This window comes from Anomaloglossus baeobatrachus, chromosome 2 (assembly GCF_048569485.1).
Source record: "Anomaloglossus baeobatrachus isolate aAnoBae1 chromosome 2, aAnoBae1.hap1, whole genome shotgun sequence".
Taxonomy (NCBI): Eukaryota; Metazoa; Chordata; class Amphibia; order Anura; family Aromobatidae; genus Anomaloglossus; species Anomaloglossus baeobatrachus.
In genome coordinates, this window is record NC_134354.1 from 593,838,823 (window position 1) to 593,857,539 (window position 18,717).

The window sequence follows — 18,717 nt, forward strand, 5'->3', positions numbered from 1 at the left end:
CCCTACATAACATAATACACACTGCAATCCCCTACACAATATACACACTGCGATCCCCAACACAACATCATTTACACTGCGATCCCCAACACAATATACACACTGCGATCCCCTACACAATATACACACTGCGATCCCCTACATAACATAATACACACTGCAATCCCCTACACAATATACACACTGCGATCCCCTACATAACATAATACACACTGCGATCCCCAACACAATATACACACTGCGATCCCCTACACAACATCATATACACTGCAATCCCCAACACAATATACACACACACTACGATCCCCCTACATAACATAATACACACAGCGATCCCCTACACAACATACACTGATCCCCAACACAAGATACACACTGCCATCCCCTACACAAACACAATACACACAGCCATCCCCTACATAACATAATACACACAGCGATCCCCTACATAACACAATACACACAGCGATCCCCTACATAACACAATACACACTGCGATCCCCTACATAACATAATACACACTGCGATCCCCTACATAACATAATACACACAGCGATCCCCTACACAACACAATACACACTGCGATCCCCAACACAACATACAGTGGTGTACACTGCGATCCTAACACAACATACAGTGGTGTACACTGCACTGTTATATCATACATATAAGGGCTCATTCTGACAGCCATTCCGTTTGTCCAGGTCAGTTCCTGATTTTTGTTGACCCACTGACAGGACCAATCTTTTCAATGTGTTCTGTGTAGGATCAGGTGGCACATAGAAGCTCTTCCGTGTGCATCCGATCCTACAAAAAAAAAAAAAAACAGATCGAATGCCATATGTGTAGCGCCCCACGGGGCAGGTGGTTAACCTACTCGTTGCTGGGCTGTTGAGGGTCGGGTCAGGCAATGTCACGGGTGGCCTTGCCCAGTTCCGTTGTCCCGAGGCGTACAGCAATTGAAGGGAAAGTGGGGTGATTGAGAAAGTTTGTCGTGACACAACCTGTGGTATGCGTCCATGGATTAGCCGCCGCTGCAGAATTCCTCGCCGGGGCAGGTGTTATGGCAGCCGGGATGGTGTTGCTCCCCACAGGCGGAGCAGGCCCTGGGTGGATGGTGAGGGTTGTAGTGGTGCAATGGGGTACAGGGCTGGGACGCCGACAGTAACTGGATGACACAGGTTGGTAATTTCCTCTTTCACTGGTCAGGTGTTATGGTCCAGGTTTACAATGGTCCAGTCAGCCCAGAAGCAGCGTGGATTTCTCCTTGCCTGGCGGGTTGGAGGCCTTCCTTAGTGCATTCTTGGTGGGAGCCGCTGCGGCCTGGAGCAGCACAGCGTCCCCTTCTCTCTCTTACTAGAAGAGGACTGTCCACTGTGACAGGCAGTGCGAAATCGGTTACGGGACCTTCTTGTATTACTGTGATCCCGGGTTCTATATTGCTGCTACGCCTTGGAACTAAAGTGGGCCAGGAAATGTAGAATCTCTTGCCCTCTGGGTTTTTCTACTAGGCCTTTAGCAGCCCGGTGTCCTGTCCTAGCACTCGGTCCTGGAAAGCTCACACAGCAGCTCTCAATGAGCGACCGCTCTTTCTCCTCGCCAACACTGTTCTGCCTCACTTCCTTCCTGTTCACTCTAACCCTTCCGTCAGGTCAGCATGTATAGAGACACTCTGTTCAAAACAGATTATGAGCTTTCCCTGTTGGCCTGGAGCAGGAGTTATTGCATGTGATGTTCCTGAGAAGGAGAGGTCCCCACGCTGCCTACAAGCATAGCATTGAACCCAGTGAGGAGAACAATGCCACTGTGGCTCCCGTGACCACTGGGGTGCCACATATGTCCGTTTCATCATTATGTAACATGTCCTATTCTGTCCCTGAAGAAGCGTGCAACACGTAGCGAAACGTGCGTAGCCAGTCTGGTCCAGGGTACTTTATGGCCTAGGAACTTTGCTCCACAGCATCCTACTTATATGCACTAACACTTTGGGTTAATATGGTTTCCTTAATTAAGCATTGGCGTACGTCTCCATCCTCCCCTTTTGGTATGGTACTTTTAATTAGAGAATTGTTTTCCTCATATTTACCAGATTTTGGATTACCTGACCATATAAATATCTGGAAACCTCTTTTTCCTATGAATTGGCCATTTGTCCCCTCTTCCCCACTCTCCAGTGGTTGTTTTTAGAGTTTTTTACATTGTGCTTGTTTGTGTAATCAATAAAATTGTCTGTTTCTTTGCACAAATTACTCTTGTCCTCTTGTTTTGAATTCAGATCATATAGTGATATACAGTGCACTGCAATCTCCTACACATCATACAGTGGTATACACTGTCCTGCTATAACCTACAGATCATACAGTGGTATACAATGCACTGCAATCTCCTACCCATGACGCAGTGATACACACTGCACTGAAATATCTTATGGACTTGGGAAAAAAGCAATGGTATTTACCTGCCAAGATCATAGAAGCAAATGCACTGATAGGATGCAGCAGAACCCCTTAATAAAGGAAGTAACAGCTCCTAAAAACTGGACCTCAGGCTAGGGTGCCCTAACTGTCCCTTATAGAGGTACTTCTAAAGGTGAAGGGGTCTGGACCGCCAGCGTAGCCTTGACTCCCTGATCAACCCTAGGTCTAATACCCCCTAACCTCCCAAGGTCTGGAGTGGTAAATCCTAAACTGAAAGCCACCAGACTGGGGTAAAACCAAATACAAACTCACAGAAGTATAGATAAAAAAGGTGCTCAGAAGAAAATAAAGAAAAGAAAGGAAATAAGCAACAAGAGTATTTCCACAACACACCAGAATAGCGTGCAACAGTTCACCAGAAGCTGGTCAACAATACTCATAGTTCAGAATCACAAAAGCTATTATCAGCATGGAGGAGTAGATTCCACCATCTTTTCAAGGGCGGAGGCCGCTGTGATAGGTCTCCAGAAACCCATGACCCTAGCAGCAATTCACAGGCCAGCAGAAATGAACTTTTGCTAGATCGATCATTAGCAAGCACATGACAGGTCAACGCCCGGCTCTGTGAGGAACTCAAAAGCACCAGGTAATGTGTCAGACACCATGTGAAAAGACGTATGGGGGGCAGCTTACACCTTCAAAACAGCAATCCAGTTCTGTCAGACACATTGTTGAACTTTGAGGAGCTCATATGCTGTTCTTGCTCAGGTTCCCTTTTCTGTCAGTATTCACCCCTGGTGTATTCATATGCTGATGACGGCTTTGGAAATGTAATCATGTACTAAGGATGGTCCTTGTGCTGTATTGACGTACTGATGGTGGTTCTGGTGATGTATATATGTATTGGGGGTGGTGTTGGCACTGTAATCATGTACTAATGTTGGTTCTGGTGCGGTTTTTATATCCTGTGGATGGTTCTAGTGCTGTATTCATGTACTAATTATAGTTTTGGTGCTTTAGTACTGTACTAGTAACAGCTCTGGTGCTATATGCATGTACTGATGGGGGTTGTAGTGTTATATTAAAGTACCAAGTATGGTTCTGGTGGTGTATTGATGTACTGGGGATGATTCTGTTACTGGCGGTGGTTCTAGTGATCAATTTATGTTCTTATGGTCGTTCTAGTGCTAATGTTGAGTCTGGGGCTGTTTTCATATCATGATCCTGGTTCTGGTGCTGTATTCGGGTTCTTACTAAAGAAGGGGGATTCCCAGGGTTCGCAGGGAGTGCGGAAGGCACCCGTGACCTGTTCCACGGCCCAGGGGCTGGGGGTGAAGGGAAACCAAAGGAAGAAGATGCGCAGAAAGAAAGACCGGCTTTGACCTCCGAAGTATCCGGGATCGGCTGAAGCCCATCATAGCATTGCTTGGTGCTCCAACGGCAGTGTGCCTCCAGTGAGTAAAGATCTTGAACTGCAGCCTCTGTGCCGTCCTGTTACTGCTGGCGCTTCCAACATTGTGCCCCATCGCCATCAGTGACTACTACCACTACGATCATCCTCCCTGGGGCCAACCTCTTTCTGTGGAGGGCTGTGACACCCGAGCTGCATTACCATCTGCCCCAGAAGAGAGAAGTCCCGCAGCGGCGGCTAATAATTGGCTGCACACCACAGGTGATGACATGAACTACCCCCATTGTCCCCATCCCATCCTTTTATTAACAACGCCGGGGTAATGGAACCGAGCAAGGCCACCGCGGCGACCCAGGAGAAGAACCGTGGCCCAGTGACGGGTAACCCCACAAGACCCCGTTGGCGTGTCACTAGTACAGGACACAGGTACTGGATACAGGCTGAAGGCATTTTCTGAATGAGCATGGTGCCCTTATAAGAGTCGGTGAAAAAACACATGCCCTAAGTGCACTCCCAGGAGACCTGTGTGGCGCGTGTAGGCTCTGGGAGCAGGCAGCCATGGTGGGGATCAGAGCAGAAGCCACCGTAGAGCAGCTGGGATAGTGGGTGCACTAGTGTCCTTGCTAGGTGAGGGGGTACAGGAAGCACAGGGCCACTGGTGCTGATATTGCAGTACACTTTTCTTTACAGTGCAGAAAGAATCTTTCCAAGATAAGAGGGGCAATAATATTCTCCTTAGGCTCCCATGACCTTTACTCAGGACCAAAACTTTTCCAATCTATTGGGATTATGCTTTTACCTCTTACATTTTTCTTGACCAGAAAAGTCTTTACCTTAAAAATGACTTATGTACTGACTGGCGGGGGCAAGGTACCAGGATCCTTAATAAGGCGACTCAGGATGATAGGTTTGAGGAGAGAGACATGTGGAAGCAATTGGGAATACATAATAAGGCTGGAAGCTTAAGTTTGTACCATACATCATTAATCTGATTGGGATCTCAGAGACTATTAAAGTGAGTATGCAGCTTGTATGAAGGCATCTTGAGACAGATATATTTCAAAGAAAGCCATACCTTATCCCCAGAACAAAAAGAAGGGAAGTCCAAGTGCCTATTGTCTGCTTGCTTCTTCATCCATTCTGATGATGTCATCAGAGTGGCCTTGGTGCCATCCAAGATTCTGGAGAAGCTCTTGGTGAGAGTATCGGCTGCAGTAATACCAGATGTAATACCTGCTGGAAGGGGAGTCTGGCTGCTGTCCCTATACAATGTAGAACGGAGAACTCTCCGAAGCCCTACGCACATGGTTGTTATAGAAGAACTCAGCCCAGAACAACAGCTTGACCGAATCGCTATGATGTGCATTGATTAAGAGTCACAGGAAGCTCGTCAAGATCTGATTGACCCTCGCCTCCTGACCATTGGACTGAGGATGTCAGGCTTATTCAGGAGCTTAGGCCCCTTTCTCACATCAGTCGTCTTTTGCCATCAGTCACAATCCGTCGAATTTTGAAAAAAAACGGATCCGAAGACTGATGCCACTGGATCCGTTTTTTTCTGATAGACTTGTATTAGTGATGGATTGCGATAGATGGCCTCACATTTCATCTGTCGATCGACGGATCCTTTGAAAATTGTTTGTCACTTGGACAGAGACAATGGGCAAAGTAACGTTTTTGTCTATGTCGAAAAAAAAACGGACAGCGAAGGATCTGTCGCCATCCGTCGTTTGGTATAATGGAATCCTATGGGCGCAGGAATTGTCGTAATCCATCAAATGACGGAATCCGTTTATTTTTTAACTAACTAAGCTCAGATGATGTGTAAAAACACTGTTGGGCTGGAAACAAAATTGATGCGACAAATCAGTTTTTCAACGGATCCATCGCATCAGTTTTTTCCACAATCTGCGACAGTTCTATCGATCCGTCGAGCCAACGTATTGTGACTGATGGCAAGAAACTGATGTGTGAAAGAGGCCTTCTAGGTGAACCTTCACAGTCAGCATATCTTCCGATTTCATGGTTTACCTCTCCACATTTTCTGATAGAGGCGTCCAGTTCACATCCTGAGTGAACTTCTCAGCAAGCACTTGAGCAGAAGGAAGACCAGACAAGGCAGTAAAGAGGGCCATCTTAGAGAAACAGTCCACAACCACCCAGATGACGGAACACTCAGGCTAAAAAAATGCACCATAAATGACAGTAGTAAATAAGTGATGAATCTCAGAAACAGTCAACCTTTACACCATCATGATGAGGCCACTTCAGAATCACAACACTTTCTCAGGATCCATCCATCTATCAAGGTCTGCTCAAAAACACACTTCTCCAACTTGGCATACAGAAAGTTCTCCCTAAATCTTTTGAAGGACCTGGCAAACATTCCTCCTGTGAGTGCACAGATTGGTAGAGAACACCAGGATGTCGTCAAGGTATACCACCACACGAGAGTAGAGGAGATCACGGAAGATGTCATTTACAAATTCTTGGAAGACCTCAAGGTATTGCTGAGCCCAAATGGTATTACGCGATACTCGTAATGGCCATCCCGGGTGTTAAAAGCAGTCTTCCATTCGTCCTCCTGGCGGATGCTGATCAGGTTAAACGCACATTGAATATTGAGTTTAGTGAAGATCCTGGAGCCTCTGAAGCGATCAAATATTCAAGAATGAGGGTCAGCGGTTATTTTTACTTAATCATAAGATTGAGGCCCCTATAATCTATAAATGGCTTGGGAGAGCCATCTTTTTTCTATGCAAAGTAGAATCCAGCTCCAGCTGGGGAGGAAGATTTCTGGATAAATCCCCTTGCCAGATTCTCTTTGATGTACTCAGATGTGGCTCGAGCCCCCACCTAGGACAGAGGGTAGTTATGGCCTCAAGGAGGGGGGGATCCCAAAAGTAGATCTATAGGACAATCATATGGCCTGTGTGGTGGTAACGTCAATACTTCCTTCTTATTGAAGACATCCACATAAGAACAATAAGCTGGAGGCAAACCCGGTAGATTCAATGGAGTCACCAGTGGTCAGACAAGACAAATGGGGATAAGACATTTCTCGTGACGGACAGATCCCAATGAAGCACTTCTCCGGACCTCCAGTCCAAGACTGGCTTGTGCTTTCGTAGCCATGGCAGACTCAGGAGCAGAATGAGATAGACCTCGTAGCACATAGAAAGTGATCTTCTCAGAATGCAAGATCCTACCCGAAGTTCCACCAGCTCAGAAATGCAATGAACAGCCTCGGAAAGAGCTTTTCCATCAACGGATGACACGACCAAAGAAGGTTGGAGACATTGAATGGGAATCTGATACCGATCCACCACGACCTGTTGCATGAAATTTCCTGCTGAACCAGAATCTAGATAAGCTGACTCAATGAACCGGGTGTTGCCTCAGGAAAAAGACACCGACCATGTCTAAGCAGCTAAATTGTCTTCACTAGAGCCTCTGATTGGAAGATTAGGATCGTGCTGGAATCTAGTCGACTGGTACCACTCCACTCCAGGCAATCCCCGATTCTGCGTCAGCTGATCCCAATGGTTTAGTAATGCAAGTTCAGATTCCGAGTAACTGACAGGAACAGACAGGACAACTGGTATTGGCTGGACAGCAGGAATCGTCAGGATAGCAGGTCAGCTGCAGACAGAACAGCTGACACAGGCAGGACGGCTGGTACTGAATTGAACTCAGGCAGGACACAGGTACTGGATGCAGGCTTCTGGTGCAGGACTCGGGTACTGGTTACAGGCTGCTGGTATAGGACATGGGTACTAGACACATGTTGTTGGTACATGATTCAGGTACTGGATACAGGCTGCGGGTACCGGACACAGGTACTGAATGCAAGCTGCTGGTACAGGACACAGGTACTGGATACAGAACTTATGTACTGGATAAAGGCTGCTGGTACAGGACACAGACAATGGATACAGGTTATGCACAATGTAGACACACAAGATGTGAGTAGAGAGACCTTGTTGCTAAGACACCTCCATAAAGGCTGGAGGGATTTCTTGAATGAGCTTGCTACCCTTTTAAGAGGTGGTGATAGAGCGTGTGTACTCCTGGAAGAGCTGTGTTTCGTGCTCAGGTAACGGGAATAGAGAGCTGTGGCAGGGACCAAAGTAGAAGCCACCGCAGAGCTGCCGGGATGATGAGTGTGCTGCTGTCCCTACCGGGTAGAGGAAGAGTGGCAGTGCAGGGCTGCCACAGCCATTACACATTTTAATGTACTGATGATTATTCTAGTGCTGTATTCATGTACTGATTTTGGCTCTGATATTGTATTCATGCATTAATGTTGGCTCTGGTGTTGTTGTGTATTGATGTTAGTTCTGGTGCTATATTCATGTATTAATAGTGGTTCTGTATTGATGTACTCATGGTTCTGGTGCTGTATCAGATTCTTATGGTTCTGGTTTTGTATTCATGTACTGATAATGGTTCTTTTTGTGTTTTACTACTTTATGTACTGATTGTGATTCTGGTGTTGTATTCATGTCCTGGTGATGGTTCTGGTCATGTGTTTATATACTGATAATGGGTTTGTGTGTCTGATACTGTTTTTATAAACTAATTGTAGTTCTGGTGCCAAAATAATGTATTAATGATGATTTTAATGCTGTATTCATGTACTAATGATGTTCTGGTGCTGTATTCATGTACTGTCCTACTGTCATTATTGTATTCATCTACTGATTGGTGTTTTGGTCTAGTCATGCACTAATGGTTCTGTTGCTACTTTCGTGTACTGATCCTTTGGGCCGCAACACACAGAAATCCCAGAGGGGCTTGACTATGGACCTGAGCCTGGTCTTCTCCAGAGCTCCTGATGGTGGAGGTGTTGCAATGCAGGCATTGGTCTGGGTGCCACTCGGGAAGACTGGTGTTGCATCGGCTGGCCCCAGAGGTATGGGAGTGACAGTCACTGGTATAAAAGTTGCAGCAAGCAGTAGGAAGGAAAACGGGTTGGGTTTGACACAGCATCAACAAATTAGTAAAAAAAAAAATATATATTTATTGAACTACATTAAAATGAAAAATACAAAATAAGTTTTTAAATCGTGTGCATTAGGGCACTAACGCATTTTGGATTAAAAACAAAATATTTAAAACAGTCCTTGGTCTTAGGTAACCTATGACTATGGACTGTTAATATTTTGTTTGTAGTCCGAAATGCGTTAGTCCCTAATGCACACAATTTAAAAACTTTTTTTGTATTTGTAGTTCAATAAATATTTGATGTTTTTACTAATTTGTTGGTGCTGTGTCCAACCCAACCCGTTCTCCTTCCTACTGCTTGTATCTTTCCAGACTCAGCCTGTCTGGTGGACAATTTGCACCTGAAGTCCTTGAGCATGCCTGTGGCAGGTAAGCTGAAAACACTTTTTTCTGATAAGGTTGCAACAGCAGCTGGTGACAGTTTCCATCCGGGATGGATGGCTGAACAGATGGATGGATGGACGGTAGCAGCTAGTAACGATATTTCGAGACATCAGGTATCGTGGGAGGTGGCCGGAGTGACAGCTCGCAGCAACAGGTATAGGTATCAGCAGCAGCTCTTTGTAATACAAACATTCAAACAGGTTTAAGCAACAGAACTAGCACGATAATACAGCAGCATCACTGTGCTAGCGAACCTGACCACAGCAATGAGTCTTGGGCAAACTCATTGCCCAGGCAACTTCTTAAAGTTCAAAGTTACCTTAAATACCTACAACCTACCAGCAGACCTGGGAGTTACTTCCGGGTTAAGAGGTCACTGGCTCTTCATTAAAGAGGGCGTGGCTGCAGGTGTGCCTTATGGACAGAGGCCTAGTGCCTGTCAGGAGTACAGACGCTCCGTGGAACTGCAGCATGGGATGGAGATGGGACCACAAGCAGCAGGACGCCTGGACAGGTGAGGGAATTTACGTCCTCGCTGGGGGAGGGAGACAGCAGAGTACGAGGATGCCGGCATGGGAATTACATTTATGTACTGATGACAGTTCTGGTGCTGTTTTAAAGTACTGATGATAGTTCTCGGATTTTGATACTACATTCATATACTGATTCTTATAAAGTTGTTTCTGGTGCTGCACTCCTACTGCTGGTGGTACTGGTGCTGTATTCATGTATTAATGATGGTTATGATGCTATACTCATATACTAATGTTGGTTCTGGTGCTGTACACATGTACTGATTGTGATTCTGGCACAGAGTTCATCAGCTGATGTTGATTCTTCTGTATTTTTGTATATAAAGGTTCTGTTTCTGTATTCATGTACTGATGTTGATTCTTGTGCTGTATTAATTTACAGATTATGGTTCTGATACTGTATTTGTTGGTTTTATGGCTGTATTCATGCACCAATGTTGGTTTTCATGCTGTATTAATGTACTAATATTGGTTTGGATCCTGTTCAGCTGTAGTAATCATTAGACTGCCATGCTATATGGCTATATTATTAATCTAATATATAAAGCTGACTGTGTGTATGTCCGCTAAAGGAATCTTCACATTTATAATCACAAAATTTTGCACAGACACCTCATTTGATTCAGGAAATGTCATAGACCATGTTTTGAGGAAAAAGTTTTTAACCCCACACTTTACAGTTATTCACCTAAAAAAAATGCTTATTTATTGTTTGGATGGATGAAGTAATATATTGGCTGTTTTGACTATTATCCTGGATATTTATCAGGTGGCCTATAGCAATCAATCACAGCTCTGCTTCTATTTTGCTACAGGTTATTAATAGGGGCCCTGATTGGTTGCTGTAGGCAACAAAGGACATTCTTAGTAGAAGACAGCTTATGTGTCTGTTGATATGAAATCGGTGGTGAGAGGGAGAAAGAGTGAGAGTGAGAGAGAGAGAGAGACTTAGTTACTATCCCAGGAAACACCAGGTACTACAGCTAGTAAATTAATAAATTAGTGTAGCAGCACGACAATTTAAGGATTGCTACATCTGTATTTATGATTGTAGAACTAAAGTTTAGTTCTAACTTGATGTGCTGTGTAATCTGTGTAGATTCTGTAATCTCATGAAGTACCTGTATAAGGCCAGGGCCACACGGGGATTACTGTGATCCCCTCGCATGACTCTGCTCACGCTGGCAGTAAAGCAGAGCCGAGTGTCCCTGTGACTGAGGTCCGATTATGAGATCGGACCTCAGCTGCAGGCGGAGGGTGGTTGGGGGGCGGCCGGCATGAAGGAGGGAGGGATTTATCTCCCTCTCTCCTCCGTCGCCGGCTATTGCCATTCTCGCACTGCACTCGCGATACACTGGTAAATTTTCTCTAGCCCCATTGACTTGAATGGGTGTGAGAGAAACAATGATCACACTGCACCCGCAGCATGCTGCGATTGTTTTCTCGGTCAGATTAGGGCTGAGAAAATAATCGCTCATGTGCGCTAATGTACCGCCCTGAGAGGTGCCGGCCCCTCCGCAGCTCGGGCCAAGCCGCTCGAGGTCCGGGCTCAGGTTGTCAGTGGCACGAGCGCCTCGGGACCGGGGGACACGTCACTCTGTTAAGGGGAGGCAGTGGGGTGGTGGTAATGTGGGACGAGGTGCACAGCCGGGGGCCACGGTGTCGTCGCATGGGTCGTGATGCCACCCATGGGTCGTGGTGAAGGGATGCACCACCGCTGCGGCTGGAGTGAAGGGGGCTCCTGGGATTGGTGTTGAAGGCGCAGTCTGGATGTCAGCCCCTCCGTGGGTAGGGGCGGTGTGGCCCTGGGGCCCGGTGGGATGGGCGATGATGTTGTCGGGGTGCAAGGTGCCATGCTGCAGTGCAGTGTTGTGCCCGGATGGCACTGGTGTACTCACGATTAATTCACACTCAGTCACTGGTAAACCAATGTTCGGGTATGGTCGGGTCCCAGCTTTTGCCTTCTTTCGGGACTTTGGGTGAGGATGAACCCGTGAGGTCCAGACTGCAATCAGTTAATTTGCCTAAACTCAGTGGCTTCTAAGCTAGGATGGGGGCTGAGTACCCGGTTTCTGGTGCTCCGGTAAACGGTTGACTCCCCGGTTCAGGGCCAGCGGGCTCCAACCCTGGCCCAGTCCCTACGGTTCCGCCGGTTGCTATACCGGTACTCCTGCAAGCGGCCACTACCGTCTGCCTGCCTAACATTACGGGGATCCCAGGCTCCAACCCGGGTCCCTGACAGCTCTGCTCCGCCACAACTCCTGTCACTGTCACTCTACAACTTGAGCCAACTGTATTTCCTGCCTCAGGACAGTAGTCTCCTCGGTGGGCATGTCTTTCTGCCTGACTCCACCCACCTGGTGTGCCCTACTTTCCCTGAGGGAGGCATCAGGTCTCCCTTTCGGGTGACTGGTGTGTCCTCACAAGGGATGAGGGTGTGTGTGTAATGTGGTAGGTGTTGTTACCTGTGACCCCTGGGTTCCAGGGCATCACACTAACACACAGGCTAATATTGGTCCGAGTGGAATGCGATTTTTTTTTTTAAATCACACTCCACTCGCAATTTTTCTCGCCATGTGTCTTAGGCCTAATACCTACTACATTATCAGACTAATCAATGTGTTATATGTGGTGTTACATAGGACAACATCTTTGAATGTTACCTGCAGGAAAATGTGTCTTTAATTTTATCTACCATTACCTTTTTTTTTTTTTTTTTTTTTTTTTTATTATATACGTAAGGGAGAGCTGTGTAGCTTGATATTGTCCAGAGGCTTCTTCCATGTAGTGCTAAGTTACTGAGCACCATTAAAAGCAATGTTCTTTAAAAAGTTCCCCTATTATATACAGATAAGGTGGCTTTACACACTGCAACATCGCAAACGACATTGCTGTAACGTCACCGGTTTTGTGACGTAATAGCGACCTCCCCAGCGACATTGCAGTGTGTGAAACACATCAGCGACCTGGCCCCTGCTGTGAAGTTGCTGATCGCTACAAATCATTCAGGACCATTCTTTGGTCCTTTGTTTCCCGCTGTGCAGCAAAGTCTCAGTGTGTAAAGGGGACTTAAAACACTGGAAACGAGTGATGTGTCACAATATCTGTCAATCACTATTCTCTGTCAGTCGGTCTCTCCCTCTCGGTCTCTATTCTCTCTCTGACGGTCCGTCACTATCTCTGTCCCTCTCTCACAGTCTGTCAGTCATTTTCCCCTCCTCTCTCATACTCACCGATCCCCGGCGCGGCGCAGCACGGCATTCACACTGCTGCGGCGGCTTTTACTATTTTGAAAAAAGCCGGCCGCTCATTAAACAATTTCGTATTCCCTACTTTCCCCGCCCACAGGCGCCTATGATTGGTTGCAGTGAGACACGCCCCCACGCTGAGTGACAGGTGTCTCACTGCACCCAATCACAGCAGCCGGTGGGCGTGTCTATACTGTACAGTGAAATAAATCATTTAAAAAAAAACGGCGTGCGGTCCCCCCCAATTTTAATACCAGCCAGATAAAGCCACACGGCTAAAGGCTGGTATTCTCAGGATGGGGAGCTCCACGTTATGGGGAGCCCCCCAGCCCAACAATATCAGTCAGCAGCCGCCCAGAATTGCCGCATACATTATATGCGACAGTTCTGGGACTGTACCCGGCTCTTCCCGATTTGCCCTGGTGCGTTGGCAAATCAGGGTAATAAGGAGTTATTGGCAGCCCATAGCTGACAATAAGTCCTAGATTAATCATGTCAGGCATCTCCCCGAGAAACCTTCCATGATTAATCTGTAAATTACAGTAAATAAACACACACACACGAAAAAATCCTTTATTAGAAATAAAAAACACAAACAAATTCCCTCATCACCAATTTAATCAGCCCCAAAAAGCCCTCCATGTCTGGCATAATCCAAGATGGTCCAGCGTCGCTTCCAGCTGTGCTGCATGGAGGTGACAGGAGCAGCAGCAGAAGACACCGCCGCTCCTGTCACCTCCACACAGCAAATGAAGACAGCCTTGCGATCGGCTGAGCTGTCACTGAGGTTACCCGCTGTCACTGGATCCAGCGGTGGATGCAGCGGTGGCCGCGGGTAACCTCAGTGACAGCTCAGCTGATCGCGCTACTCACCGCCGCTCCGGTCAGCTCCACGCAGCAACTGAGTTGAGTAGCGCGATCAGCTGAGCTGTCACTGAGGTTACCCGCGGCCACCGCTGCATCCACCGCTGCATCCACCGCTGGATCCAGTGACCGCGGGTAACCTCAGTGACAGCTCAGACGATCGCACGGCTGTCTTCATTAGCTGCGTGGAGGTGACAGGAGCGGCGGTGTTTTCTGCTGCTCCTGTCACCTCCATGCAGCTGAGCTGGAAGCGACGCTGGAGGTCCGTGGATTACGCCGGACAAGGAGGGCATTTTGGGGCTGATTAAATTGGTGATGAGGGAATTTGTTTGTGTTTTTTATTTCTAATAAAGGATTTTTTCGGGTGTGTGTGTTTATTTACTGTAATTTACAGATTAATCATGGAAGGTATCTCGGGGAGACACCTGACATGATTAATCTAAGACTTATTGGCAGCTATGGGCTGCCAATAACTCCTTATTACCCCGATTTGCCAACGCACCAGGGTAAATCGGGAAGAGCCAGGTACAGTCCCAGAACTGTCGCATATAATGTATGCGGCAATTCTGGGCGGCTGCTGACTGATATTGTTAGGCTGGGGGGCTCCCCATAACGTGGCGCTCCCCATCCTGAGAATACCAGCCTTCAGCCGTATGGCTTTATCTGGCTGGTATTAAATTTGGGGGGAACCCCACGCCGTTTTTTTTAATTATTTATTTATTTCTATACTCCATAGTGACACGCCCACCGGCTGCTGTGATTGGGTGCAGTGAGACACCTGTCACTCAGCATGGGGGCGTGTCTCACTGCAACCAATCATAGGCGCCTGTGGGCGGGGAAAGTAGGGAATACGAAATTGTTTAATGAGCGGCCGGCTTTTTCAAAATAGTAAAAGCCGCCGCAGCAGTGTGAATGCCGTGCAGCGCCGCGCCGGGGATCGGGGATCGGTGAGTATGAGAGAGGAGGGGAAAATGACCGACAGACTGTGAGAGAGGGACAGATAGTGACGGACCGACAGAGAGAATAGAGACCGAGAAGGAGAGACCGACTGACAGAGAATAGTGATTGACAGATATTGTGACATCACTCGTTTCCAGTGTTTGACTAGCTAGGTCGTTCTGCAGGTCCGGATCGCTGTTGCGTCGTTGGCCAGGTTTGCCTGTTTGACAGCTCACCAGAGACTCACCAGAGACTTTGTAGCGATCCCGGCCAGGTTGGGATCGCTGGTGGGATCGCTGAAAGTCTCAGTGTGTAAAGGGGCCTATACACACATTTGCAAAGTAGCTGTCTGGAATCAAGTTTATTGAAAAGGAACATATCCAGAAATCCTTGGGTGCTTCTTTATTATTCTCGACCCCAGGTGGTTGCTTTCTGATTGTCTGTTAAAAGATCTGCCAGAAAACCTGGTATATAGCCTCTCAATGGTATAACTATTTTTATAATGAATACCCACAGAGTAACCTAAACAATACATAACACAGTGTAAGAACATAAACTAAATTACATTGTGGTGAATGACAACTGACCATTATTATCAGTTGTCTCCAGAACTTTAGTCTTCTGTCTATATGAATCTGGCTTCTTTTCATTCTGGATCTACTGTTATATCTGGGATAAAGCACTGCTGCGCTGAGTTGATGGGAAAGTTACTGTCTTTATGATGGAACCATGGGTGTGTCTAATGTTAAAAATGAGTCAGCTAGAGTTCATAAATATGGTATAATAAGTCATTAGGTTCTGCTAGCAACAAGAACACAGAAAGTAATTTGACCTCAAGGGGTTATGTTTTTTTCTTCAATTCTTTGGGAAGAACTGTTTGTATATAATGAAACTAGCTTGTTTACACACATACATATGGCTAAAATATAATATAATATAATTATATATATATATATATATATATATATATATATATACACACATACACTGTCATATAAAAAAGTTTGGGCACCCCTATTAATGTTAACCTTTTTTCTTTATAACAATTTGGGTTTTTGCAACAGCTATTTCAGTTTCATATATCTAATAACTGATGGACTGAGTAATATTTCTGGATAGAAATTAGGTTTATTGTACTGACAGAAAATGTGGAATCCGCATTTAAACAAAATTTAACCAGTGCAAGAGTATGGGCACCCTTACCAATTTCTTGATTTGAACACTCCTAACTACTTTTAACTGACTTACTAAAGCACTAAATTGGTTTTGTAACCTCATTGAGCTTTGAACTTCATAGCTAGGTGTACGTAAGTGTAAGTTGTTCTCCTATTTGAATCTCCTATGAAGAGTGGCATCATGGGCTTCTCAAACAACTCTCAAATGATCTGAAAACAAAGATTATTCAACATAGTTGTTCAGGGGAAGGATATAAAAAGCTGTCTCAGAGATTTAAACTGTCAGTTTCCACTGTGAGGAACATAGTAAGGAAATGGAAGAACACAGGTACAGTTCTTGTTAAGCCCAGAAGTGGCAGGCCAAAAAAAATATCAGAAAGGCAGAGAAGAAGAATGGCGAGAACAGTCAAGGACAATCCACAGACCACCTCCAAAGACCTGCAGCTTCATCTTGCTGCAGATGGTGTCAATGTGCATTGGTCAACAATACAGCGCACGTTGCACAAGGAGAAGCTGTATGGGAGAGTGATGCAAAAGAAGCAGTTCCTCCAAGCACACCACAAACAGAGTCGCCTGAGGTATGCAAAAGCACATTTGGACAAACCAGTTACATTTTGGAAGAAGATCCTGTGGACTGATGAAACAAAGATTGAGTTGTTTGGTCATACAAAAAGGCATTATGCATGGAGTCAAAAAAACCATGACATTCCAAGAAAAGCACTTGCGACCATCAAACTTAACTGAACTGGAATTGTTTTGTTCACAGGAATAGTCAGATATACCTTCATCCAGGATCTAGCTACAGGAAGCGACTAGAGGCTGTGATTTTTGCAAAAGGAGGATCTACAAAATATTAATGTCACTTTTATTTTGAGGTGCCCATACTTTTGCACTGGTCAAATTTTGTTTAAATGCGGATTGCACATTTTCTGTTAGTACAATAAACCTAATTTCAATCCAGAAATATTACTCAGTCCATCAGTTATTAGATGTATGAAACTGAAATAGCTGTTGCAAAAACCCAAATTGTTATAAAGAAAAAAAGGTTAACATTAATAGGCGTGCCCAAACTTTTTCATATGACTGTTTATATATATATATATATATATATATATATATATATACACATATACAGTGCCTACAAGTAGTATTCAACCCCCTGCAGATTTAGCAGGTTTGATAAGATGCAAATAAGTTAGAGCCTGCAAACTTCAAACAAGAGCAGGATTTATTAACAGATGCATAAATCTTACAAACCAACAAGTTATGTTGCTCAGTTAAATTTTAATAAATTTTCAACATAAAAGTGTGGGTCAATTATTATTCAACCCCTAGGTTTAATATTTTGTGGAATAACCCTTGTTTGCAATTACAGCTAATAATCGTCTTTTATAAGACCTGATCAGGCCGGCACAGGTCTCTGGAGTTATCTTGGCCCACTCCTCCATGCAGATCTTCTCCAAGTTATCTAGGTTCTTTGGGTGTCTCATGTGGACTTTAATCTTGAGCTCCTTCCACAAGTATTCAATTGGGTTAAGGTCAGGAGACTGACTAGGCCACTGCAACACCTTGATTTTTTCCCTCTTGAACCAGGCCTTTGTTTTCTTGGCTGTGTGCTTTGGGTCGTTGTCTTGTTGGAAGATGAAATGACGACCCATCTTAAGATCCTTGATGGAGGAGCGGAGGTTCTTGGCCAAAATCTCCAGGTAGGCCGTGCTATCCATCTTCCCATGGATGCGGACCAGATGGCCAGGCCCCTTGGCTGAGAAACAGCCCCACAGCATGATGCTGCCACCACCATGCTTGACTGTAGGGATGGTATTCTTGGGGTCGTATCCAGTGCCATCCAGTCTCCAAATGTCACGTGTGTGGTTGGCACCAAAGATCTCGATCTTGGTCTCATCAGACCAGAGAACCTTGAACCAGTCTATCTCAGAGTCCTCCAAGTGATCATGAGCAAACTGTAGACGAGCCTTGACATGACGCTTTGAAAGTAAAGGTACCTTATGGGCTCGTCTGGAACGGAGACCATTGCGGTGGAGTACGTTACTTATGGTATTGACTGAAACCAATGTCCCCACTGCCATGAGATCTTCCCGGACCTCCTTCCTTGTTGTCCTTGGGTTAGCCTTGACTCTTTGGACAAGCCTGGCCTCGGCACGGGTGGAAACTTTCAAAGGCTGTCCAGGCCGTGGAAGGCTAATAGTAGTTCCATAAGCCTTCCACTTCCGGATGATGCTCCCAACAGTGGAGACAGGTAGGCCCAACTCCTTGGAAAGGGTTTTGTACCCCTTGCCAGCCTTGTGACCCTCCACGATCTTGTCTCTGATGGCCTTGGAATGCTCCTTTGTCTTTCCCATGTTGACCAAGTATGAATGCTGTTCACAAGTTTGGGGAGGGTCTTAATTAGTCAGAAAAAGCTGGAAAAAGAGATAATTAATCCAAACATGTGAAGCTCATTGTTCTTTGTGCCTGAAATACTTCTTAATACTTTAGGGGAACCAAACAGAATTCTTGTGGTTTGAGGGGTTGAATAATAAATGACCCTCTGAATAAAGTTTTCACAATTTAAAAAAAAAATAAAAAAAGAAATAACATTCTTTTTTGCTGCAGTGCATTTCACACTTCCAGGCTGATCTACAGTCCAAATGTCACAATGCCAAGTTAATTCCGAATGTGTAAACCTGCTAAATCTGCAGGGGGTTGAATACTACTTGTAGGCACTGTATATATATATAT